Source organism: Zingiber officinale, chromosome 5B (genome assembly GCF_018446385.1).
Source record: "Zingiber officinale cultivar Zhangliang chromosome 5B, Zo_v1.1, whole genome shotgun sequence".
NCBI classification, from domain to species: domain Eukaryota; kingdom Viridiplantae; phylum Streptophyta; class Magnoliopsida; order Zingiberales; family Zingiberaceae; genus Zingiber; species Zingiber officinale.
In genome coordinates, this window is record NC_055995.1 from 17268135 (window position 1) to 17277583 (window position 9449).

The window sequence follows — 9449 nt, forward strand, 5'->3', positions numbered from 1 at the left end:
ATGCTTTAATTGTTGGGTTTACAGAGGAGTAGCCACCACTTCTTTCATTTGCCCATTGATGATGATTTTGTGCTACACTTTCAATGATTTCTTCGGCTTCATCTAAGCTTTTATTCATAAGTGCCCCTCCAGCAGCTGAATCAAGGGACACTTTGGTATGATAATTGATATCATTATAAAAAGTGTGCAACACTAACCATCTTTCCAACCCATGATGTGGGCATTGTCTGAGCATACTATTATATCTATCTCATGCTTCAAAAAGAGATTCTGAGTCAGTTTGCTTGAAGCTCGCAATTAAATTCCTCATATGAGCTGTTTTGCTTGGTGGATAGAACTTATCAAGAAACTGTTGCTCACACTGCTCCCAAGTGGTGATGTTGTTAGGGGCCAAAGAATTCAGCCATTGCTTTGCCCTATCTCTTAAAGAAAACCCAAATAATAATAATCTAACTGCATCTGAAGGAACTCCATTCATTTTCATGGTACCACATATTTCATAAAAGACCTCTAAGTGTTGATTAGGGTCCTCATGAGGTCCTCCACCAAATTGGTTCTGCTGCACCATAGATATGATTGCGGGTTTGATCTCAAAGTTATTAGCCTCCACTGAAGGTCTTGAAATAATAGATCGGAAACCGCTTGCATAGGGTGCTGCATAGTCCTTGAGTGGTCTATTTGCCATGTTCAAATGTTCCTATTCTTCAATTTACCTTTGCAGAATTCTTCTTTTATGGAAAGTTCTATCAATCTCAGGGTCGAAAGGAAAGAATTCCCCTGCAAAGTTAGATCTTCGCATACACAAGAACAAGATAGCAGATAGCAATTCGACACAAAAAGAAAATTAGAAGAATCAAAAATGCAGAATTGAATTTGTACAAAAGGAATTAACAAGAAGTGAAAGTTATACAAGAAAGTAAAAAAAAAAACAGAAATCTAATGATTAGTTACAACTATGCAATATGAAAGGAAAACAAATGTTATGTTTAGTCTAACTCAATTGATAATTCCTAATGTTATAGCGCAATCCCCGGCAACGGCGCCAAAAACTTGTTACGCTCCGCAAGTGTACGGAAATGTCGCAAGTAATATAAAAGATTATCGTATCCACAGGGACTGGAATAAGCACTAGAAATGTCTCAATGCGAATTAGCTAAACAACTATCCAATAGTTTCAAAAGCAAAGTAAAGGTAAACAAATCTAATATTAAAGATCAACAAACAAGAGTTTAGTGTTTTGAGTTATGATAAAGGAAGATTCTAGGAGTTTCGGTTTCTTTGTAAGATTTCTTGAATGTAAATGGTTCACCAATTCTTATTCCTCAATTGCCAAACATGTAGAAAGTTTCCGGTTCCCTCTTGCAATAGACAACCGGCTAAGGACTGAGAAATGTATCTAAATAGGATTAATGAGACATGAACCTACGTTGTCCTTACACAGAAGCGCACCTATTACTATGCCTTCCTCGGATATCAACATAGAAGCCCACAACTTATTAATCTATAAAGATACAAGAAGCTAATCATAGAATCCATCCTACTCTCTTGAATATTCCTATTTCCTCTTCAAGATTATCTCTCAAACGTCCTTACACGGGCTTGCACCTGTCACGGGGATCCCTCGGATGATCGAGTGAGAGTTTATCCTTACCAAGTCCATAAGAAATCCAAACAATCAATCAAGAATGAGAATTAAGCACAAACCAACATCAATCATTCAAGATCTAATTGATACAAGCAAGATAATGTCATTGAAACAAGAAAATGGCAAATCCATAAGAGATTACATCAATCCATCATACAAATACTCCCTTAATCCTAGAATACAAGATCTACTCCATGAATCGAGAAAGAAAACCCGAAAGAATAGAGATTACAAGCATTCCTTGAATCCCCAATCCAAGAAAACAAGAAGAGGGGAAAAGAGAAAACTTATCTACGACGAAGCCTTGTCTTCGGATCCAATCCTCGCTCCGGAGTCGAAATCGTCGAGATCTCCCTTAGAATCGCCCAGAAATCCTCCCAAGAATGGGAGGAAACCACCAAATCTTGCTTTCTCCCAAAGGGGGAGAGATCCCCTTTCAATTCATGAAGAAGGGTTTAAATAGAGGAGGGAATCGGGCGCCACACGGCCCCGTGACACGGCCGTGTGAGATTCACGCGACCATGTCCAGTTCCCTCTCTTCCAAACCTGCACGGCCGTGTGACTCCACACGGCCAGAACCCTTCTGCTCTCTGGAAATGATACACGGCCGTGTGGTGCACACGGCCACAGCCTGCTTGGTCTCTGGAAGTCTCACACGGCCGTGTAGATCCACACGGCCATGTAAGGCTTCTGCTCTGGTTGGCTTCAAATATTGACACGGCCGTGTGAGGTTCACACGGCCATGTCATCTTCCTCTTCTATTGGTGCCAAACTCCACACGGCCCGAGCTCCATCCCAGTGCATGGCCGTGTGAGGTACACGGCCCGATGCTTTCTCCTTTCGTTTCTTCCAATGCATGCCCAAAGATGTAGATTCTTCACCAAATCGACTCCTGTGTACAGAAAATGTACAAAAAGCAGATCTCCGAACCAAAAGAGTAAATATGCTAAAAGGAAAGCTGGAAGTATAAAAATGCATAGATCAAGCATGCTCAAAGTATGTAAATGTGCGTAAAAACATGCATAAAAGAGTATATAATCTACGCACATCAGTAAGGTGTAGGGATTTTTGTTACATATTGAGGAATTAGATGCATGCATTGAATTAGGAATAAATCGGTATATTACTAGATGGTTAGTATATCATTAGTTGATACATGTTGTAATTAGTTGTTGATTGTGTGTAGATTTATTTAGTTTAGAATTAATCTAATGGAATGATTAGGGTTAAGGTTATTAATCCTAGTCAATCATTAGATTTCTAATCTAATTGGTGATTAGGGATTAGGTAACTAACCCTAATTGACCGTTAGATTTAATTAGGTAGGTTATGATTAATGTGATTAGGTTTTGCCCTAATTTAGTATTAGGGCTTTTATTTAGCTATTCATTTGGATTTAGCTAAATAAAATATATATATTGTTTGTTTATTTGACACAGGACTCTGATTCGAGACAGGCGTCTCGACGTTAGATTTGGCGTGATTCTACCTGCTATTTGAGGCGGGTACCCTTTGACTTATTTTTTCGATAGTCTTATGATATGTATAGTTTATATATAATTACTAGTGATTGGTAGTTTAGCATTTTCCCTCGGTTTAGTTTAGTTGATACCTGATACATGCTTCTACTGTTAGCTGACATACATTAGTCTGGCATGCTTTTCTTTCTGGCTATGTTTATCTGTGTTCATAGAGATAGAGGTATTTATTGTGCTTCCCTCTATACTTGATTAGTTGATAGATATGTTGGATATGTGATGTTGGATTCATGTTGTTTATTATCCTTGTGATATATGTGTTTATCGTTTTGGCACCTACACATATGGAGGAGGATATGTTCAGGTATGACATACTGTAGCCACATGCACCATATTGCATGATTGCATACTGGGCAATTGACGACTCCATTATTGTTGAGCTCGTCGGCCGACTACATGGGCCTGCACACAACGTGACCACTGCATGGATAGTGGCATAGCACTCAGGGTGTGTATGGCAGGTTGCTCGGTAGTGCTCCGCTGGGGTGCTCATGGGTAGTACGATGACAGCGTGGTAGCACGTCGGGGTCCCTCCTCGTCATTGAGTACCGGGAGATGAGAGCATTGTGCTCTCTCACTATGTTTGAGGTAGGAGGATAGGTGTACTCCGACAGCATCCCGTCCACTCGGTCACTCATCAGGGGTAGTGTGTAACGCCCGCCCCTCCACTACTACCTTAGGAAGGACGGGGTTACTTACAACATACATACATGCATGCATAAATATAAATCATGGCAGCGGAAGTATATAAAATAACACACTAACTAAAAACTAAACTATTAATCATGCTATCATAAAAGCATACTAATAAAACATGGCATGTGAGCTATAAAACATATAACATAATAAACGTGTCAACATGCTAGTGCATATAACTTGATTCAATATTTACTACTTGCAACATGATCATCTTACTAAAGCATAAAACATGAAACATAAGTTCACATCAAGTATAAACCATCCAAAAGTATCTAGTAGGAAAAATAGTTCATAAGCAAAACTTAGAGAATGAATAAGTCTTGAAATATAAAATAGATCTTCTTTCCACCATGCCACTTCCACACACATCCTTTCCATTCCTGCTGCTCCCTTTAGTTTAGCCATTCTTTTCCTTTTTCTGCAGTACAAGGGAAATTAAACTATAAGCACATAGGCTTAGTAAGATCCCTTCCTACTCACAAAACCATAAATCATGCATTAATCATAAAGTGGTAACATGCTCATTCAACTCACATCTAGGTATGAAAAAAAACTTACATGCTAGCATAAAGTAGTGTCATACTCATCTTAAGCAAATCATAACATAGCATGTGAGAGTATAAGCATAAAGTAGTAGCATGATCATCTAAGCATCATAGACATATCTTCAATAGCATCTTACTAAAGCATAGAGGAAACTATATAGCATGAACATGTAGATGCAAGATTTTCTTTTGAAAACATGTATCATGAAATGAGTATATGCCAAATGTCCTTTTGAAAACATATATTACATAAATACTTAAACATAATCTCAACATGAGGGCCCGACTTTGTACCACATACATACATGAATGCGCGCCTCCTAAGTATATCCAAGGTAGCTAATCTTGAACCTACTATGAACTAGGCCCGTTTCATTGACCATCGACCTAGGGGCAACTTAGGAGCCCATCCCTTTTACTAGGCCCATTTCATTGACCATCGACCTAGGGGCGCTTAGGAGCCCACCCTTGGTACAAGCCATACAAAAGTAAAATAGCATACATATTTTTTTTGTCATATCATAGCATATCATGTTCCTTGTCATATCATAGCATATCATATCTCTTGTCATAACATGAAGAGTGCTCTTAGTCCCAACTTAAGGGAAGCATCTCTTAGGCTATCATGAAAAGTGCTCTTAATCTCAACTTAAGGGAAGCATCTCTTAGGCTTTTCCTCATACATAAGCCTTGCATAAACATAACATGATGGCAATGAATGCCCATAACATAGAGCATATCATAGGAATCATATCATGGTGGCATAATGTGCACATAACATGTAGCATATCATAGAAATCATAACATGATGGTATAAAGTGCATATAGCATATCATAGGAATCATACATGATGGCATAAAGTGCACATAACATAATAACATATCATAGGAATCGTAACATGATGGCATGAGTATACATATCAAATAACATGGTGACATAAATTCATATTCTATCATAGAAACCTTAAGTAGCTCCTTGTCCTCATTTTTCTTATCTTGGTCGAAACATATAGACATGAAATCATGGATTTTCAAGCAACATAAAAACATGGAAATCACTAACATAAGTTCTCATGGTACTAATCATAACATATGAGACCTTAGAAACCCTAGGTAGCTCCTTAACCTCCTTTTTCTTGTCTTGGCCGAAGCATGAAGGCATGATTCTAGGTTTCTTTCAACAACTTAAAGCATGAAACCTTAAACTAACATCATATAGTGGGTTACATATAATGAAGAATCATAAACAAGTCTTGTTAGGTTTTTAAACTTCCTCTAAACCCTTTTATCTTTACTTGGCCGAAACCCTAGAAGCATGGGTCTAGCTTTTTATGCAATCTAAAGCATGAAAACCCTAAATGAATATCATATAGTGGGTTACATATCATGAGGAAACATAAGCAAGCATAGTTAGGTTTTTTTTTTTAAACTTCCTCTAAGTCCTTTAATTCTTCTTGGCCAAAACCCTAGATGTATAAGCAAGTATGGTTTAGGTCTAAAACTTTCTCTAAACCTTTGTCTTTCTTTTGGCCGAAACCTAAAGGTAATCATCTAGGTTTTTAATGCAACATAAGACATGAAAACTTAAACTATCATTATGTAGGGGATCATATATCATGAGAGAGAGCATAAGCAAGCATGGTTAGGTTTTAAAACTTCCTCCAATGCTTTTATTTCTTCTTGGCCGAAACCCTAGAAGCATGATTCTAAGTTCTTATGCAACCTAAAACATGAAATCTTTAACCTAACATTATATGGTGAGTTACATATCATGAGGAATCATAACAAGTATTGTTAGGTTTTTAAACTTCTTCTAAACCTTTTTATCTTTACTTGGCCGAAACCTATAGAACATGGTTCTAACTTTTGAGTAACATAAGGCATGAAATACCTAAACTAACATCATATAGAAGATCATACATCATGAGGAATCATATACAAGCATAGTTAGATTTCAAAACTTTTCTCTAAACCTTTTATCACTTCATGGCCGAAACCTATAGGAGGTGTGATTCCAAATTTTTAAACCACATGAAGCATGAAAACTTTTAGTAACAATAGATAGCCTCTTAACCTTACCTTGGTTGAACTTACAAGGCAAGATCCTAGGTTTTCAAGAAACTTTTAAGTGTAGAAACGTAGGAAAGCTACTTGTACTGCAGGTGAGGGGATTACTTACATCCTTTCGCTTGGTTTACTAATGAAAAGTACCCTTGCTTTGGTGAAGTTTCCCTAGGAGAAATCCTTTGACTTGGTTTCGGCAATGGTGAAGGTGAGGGCTTAGGTTTTCGGTGGAGAGAAGGAGGGAGGAAGAAGAGAGAAGAAAAAATGAAGTTCTCTTTCCCTTTTTCTTATTTATGCTAAATGAAGGAAGAAGGCAAATTCATCTTTTCATTAGGGAGGAAGAAGGCAACTCAAACTTTTCCTTCTAAGTGAAGGGAGTCTTTCCTTACCTTTAACTACAATGTTCCTTCCCTTCCTAACAGCACACCCCTGCTGGGGCTACTGGTTATCACATACATGCATCTAACAAGAGGTCCAAGGTTCAAACCTTGATTATGCCTCTTTTTGGTTCTATTTCCTTTCTATTTTTGAAAAATCTACATAAAGCCTATTTTAATCATGGGAAAATAATTCATAAAATTTCTAGGGATCCTATGGGTGTTACATAGTGACAGCAGAGTGCACGGTTGTCACAGCCCTACCCACTCGGTCTCACCATTGTGTGTGGGATGGTTGACTGGCAGTAGGGGTGACCAGGGCATGTCATTTGCATTATATGCACAGATTGCATTATTTGTGATTGATGCATTTTGGTGATTGCATATGATTGACATGCATACAGGTTATATACTTTTGCTCTGACTATTTTTATCTTTGTATGTTCGCAGTCAGTTGCACAAGCCTCGCAGGTGAGTACAGTTTATTTCGGTTATGCATTTATTATTATTCTTGTTGTAAACTGTATTACATGCTTACTGTTAGTTACTACAGTTTATTCAACTATGCATATCTGTTATACTGTTAGGAAACTGTACTATAGGTCCCATGGTTTAGGAGGTTGTATCATAAATTATTACTGGTAGTTATATGTTGTTGTACATATCTATTGAATTACCTGCTGAGTTCTTTGGACTCACACCGTTGTATTACTACTTTTCAGGTTGAGGTCGTCGGGAGATATTCCAGTCGCTAGCCCCCCTTGTCGCGAGGATTTATTATTGTCGATTGCTGTTATTGTTTTTATGCATATGTCGGTGATGTGGGATTTTTGTATTGTGGACTTTATGTTGAACCTTTGGGTTTGCTACTTTTATTTTCCGCTGCGGATATTTTCATTACTTCGTGGATTTCATTTTCTTCGTTGTAGTGGAGTAAGACGTTATACATATATATGCGATGATTTCTATATCATCTTTTCTTTATATTAAACTGCATGAATTGTTCATATTAAACTGTGTGGAATGTTGATCGACTGACCATCTCCTTACCATCTAGTGATACCTTGGATTTCACTCAGGAGGTCAGAGGTTGCCCGTTAGATTTTGGTAGCATTATACTCACTGTAGATTTGTTAGTACTGGAAATGGTCGAGTTCGACATTATCCTTAGCATGGATTGGTTGTCTGCATATCATGCCACAGTTGATTGCCAGAAGAGGGTGGTCACGTTCCAACCTCCGAACCAACCCTCTTGGGATTTCACTGGCATCACTTCAGAGGATCCCTATTCCAGAGTGGAAGTGGGAGCATATTACTATGGATCTTGTGGTAGGATTGCCTAGGACTCGACGAGGTCATGATGCGATTTGGGTAATCGTTGACCGATTTGTTAGCTAGAGCCCTAGAGCCAATCATTTGATGATTATATTTTTGGACTTGTTGTATCATATTCTATATAAATAAAGGCATTTGGTTTTTGGTTATTATACTTACTTATATTTGTGACAAATAAACTAAGTATAATAACGTCCTTGAGTAGAAGGTTCTTACCTATATCAATCGATTGGTTGAATCGATAGTGAGATGATATAGGGAACACTACTCTTAATCATTCCTAGTCGAGTATTAACATTCAGGGATAATGTTAATGCAATAAGACTAGCATGTAGGTCAACTCGATGACTTGATCTCACAAGTCATGGATATAGAGATATCAAGTTGACACATGGGTATGCATTAGAGAATGTATACTGAATGACCTGCCATGAGAAAGTATCATGGATCATTATATGAGTGTCATATACTTTCTCATGTGGCTATTAGTATGACTACTAGTCCTTGGACCTGAAGTCACCATGGATCCCTATATAAGGAGTTATGTACTTTGGTTTCGTCAAACGTCACCCGTAACTGGGTGGACTATAAAGGCGATTACTAGGTATCTAACGAATTATGCAGAGGGATGTGAGTAATATAGATGGGATCTATCCCTCCTATATGACGGGAGCGACATTGATATTCTTGATAGAGTGAGACCACGAAGTGCATGGCCATGCCCAAATGAGTCAATATGAGATATTGAGCTCATTTGATTTAGTGAGTCTACTTGGAGTTCAGGATTTAGATTGATCAGAGGATGACACGGTCTATGCCTCACATTGATCAATCTAGATGTCTAGGATAGAAGGACACTTGTCATATTTTGTGAGGAGTCACAATTAGTAGTCACAAGGTGATGTTGGATCTCAACATTCTTGTAACTTGGGTAGTAATGATGTGTTGCTAGATACCGCTCATTACTTATGCTCCTAAATGGGCTTAGAAGCATTGCCAACGTTACAAGAACCTATAGGGTCACACACTAAGGACAATTAGATGGAGATTAGGTTCATATGATGAACCGAGAGGATTAGATTCATTTGATAAATCAAATTAGATTAAGAGTAATCCTAATTGGGCTAATTGAGTTAGACTCAAGTTGATTCATGTGTTCAATGAATCTAATTTAGATTATGACTCATTGAATCAATTTAATTAAATGAATTAGATTCATTATATTAAGTTGGCTTGAATCAAATGGT

General features: G+C 37.8%; 1 non-coding gene across 1 annotated transcript; it reads left to right on the forward strand.

Moving 5' to 3' along the window:
- The first annotated feature begins 206 nt into the window (after window positions 1-206).
- On the forward strand, window positions 207-312 carry LOC121988215. The gene has a single exon (XR_006113950.1). It is a non-coding gene; the product is annotated as a small nucleolar RNA R71 (small nucleolar RNA).
- The last annotated feature ends 9137 nt before the right edge of the window (window positions 313-9449 follow it).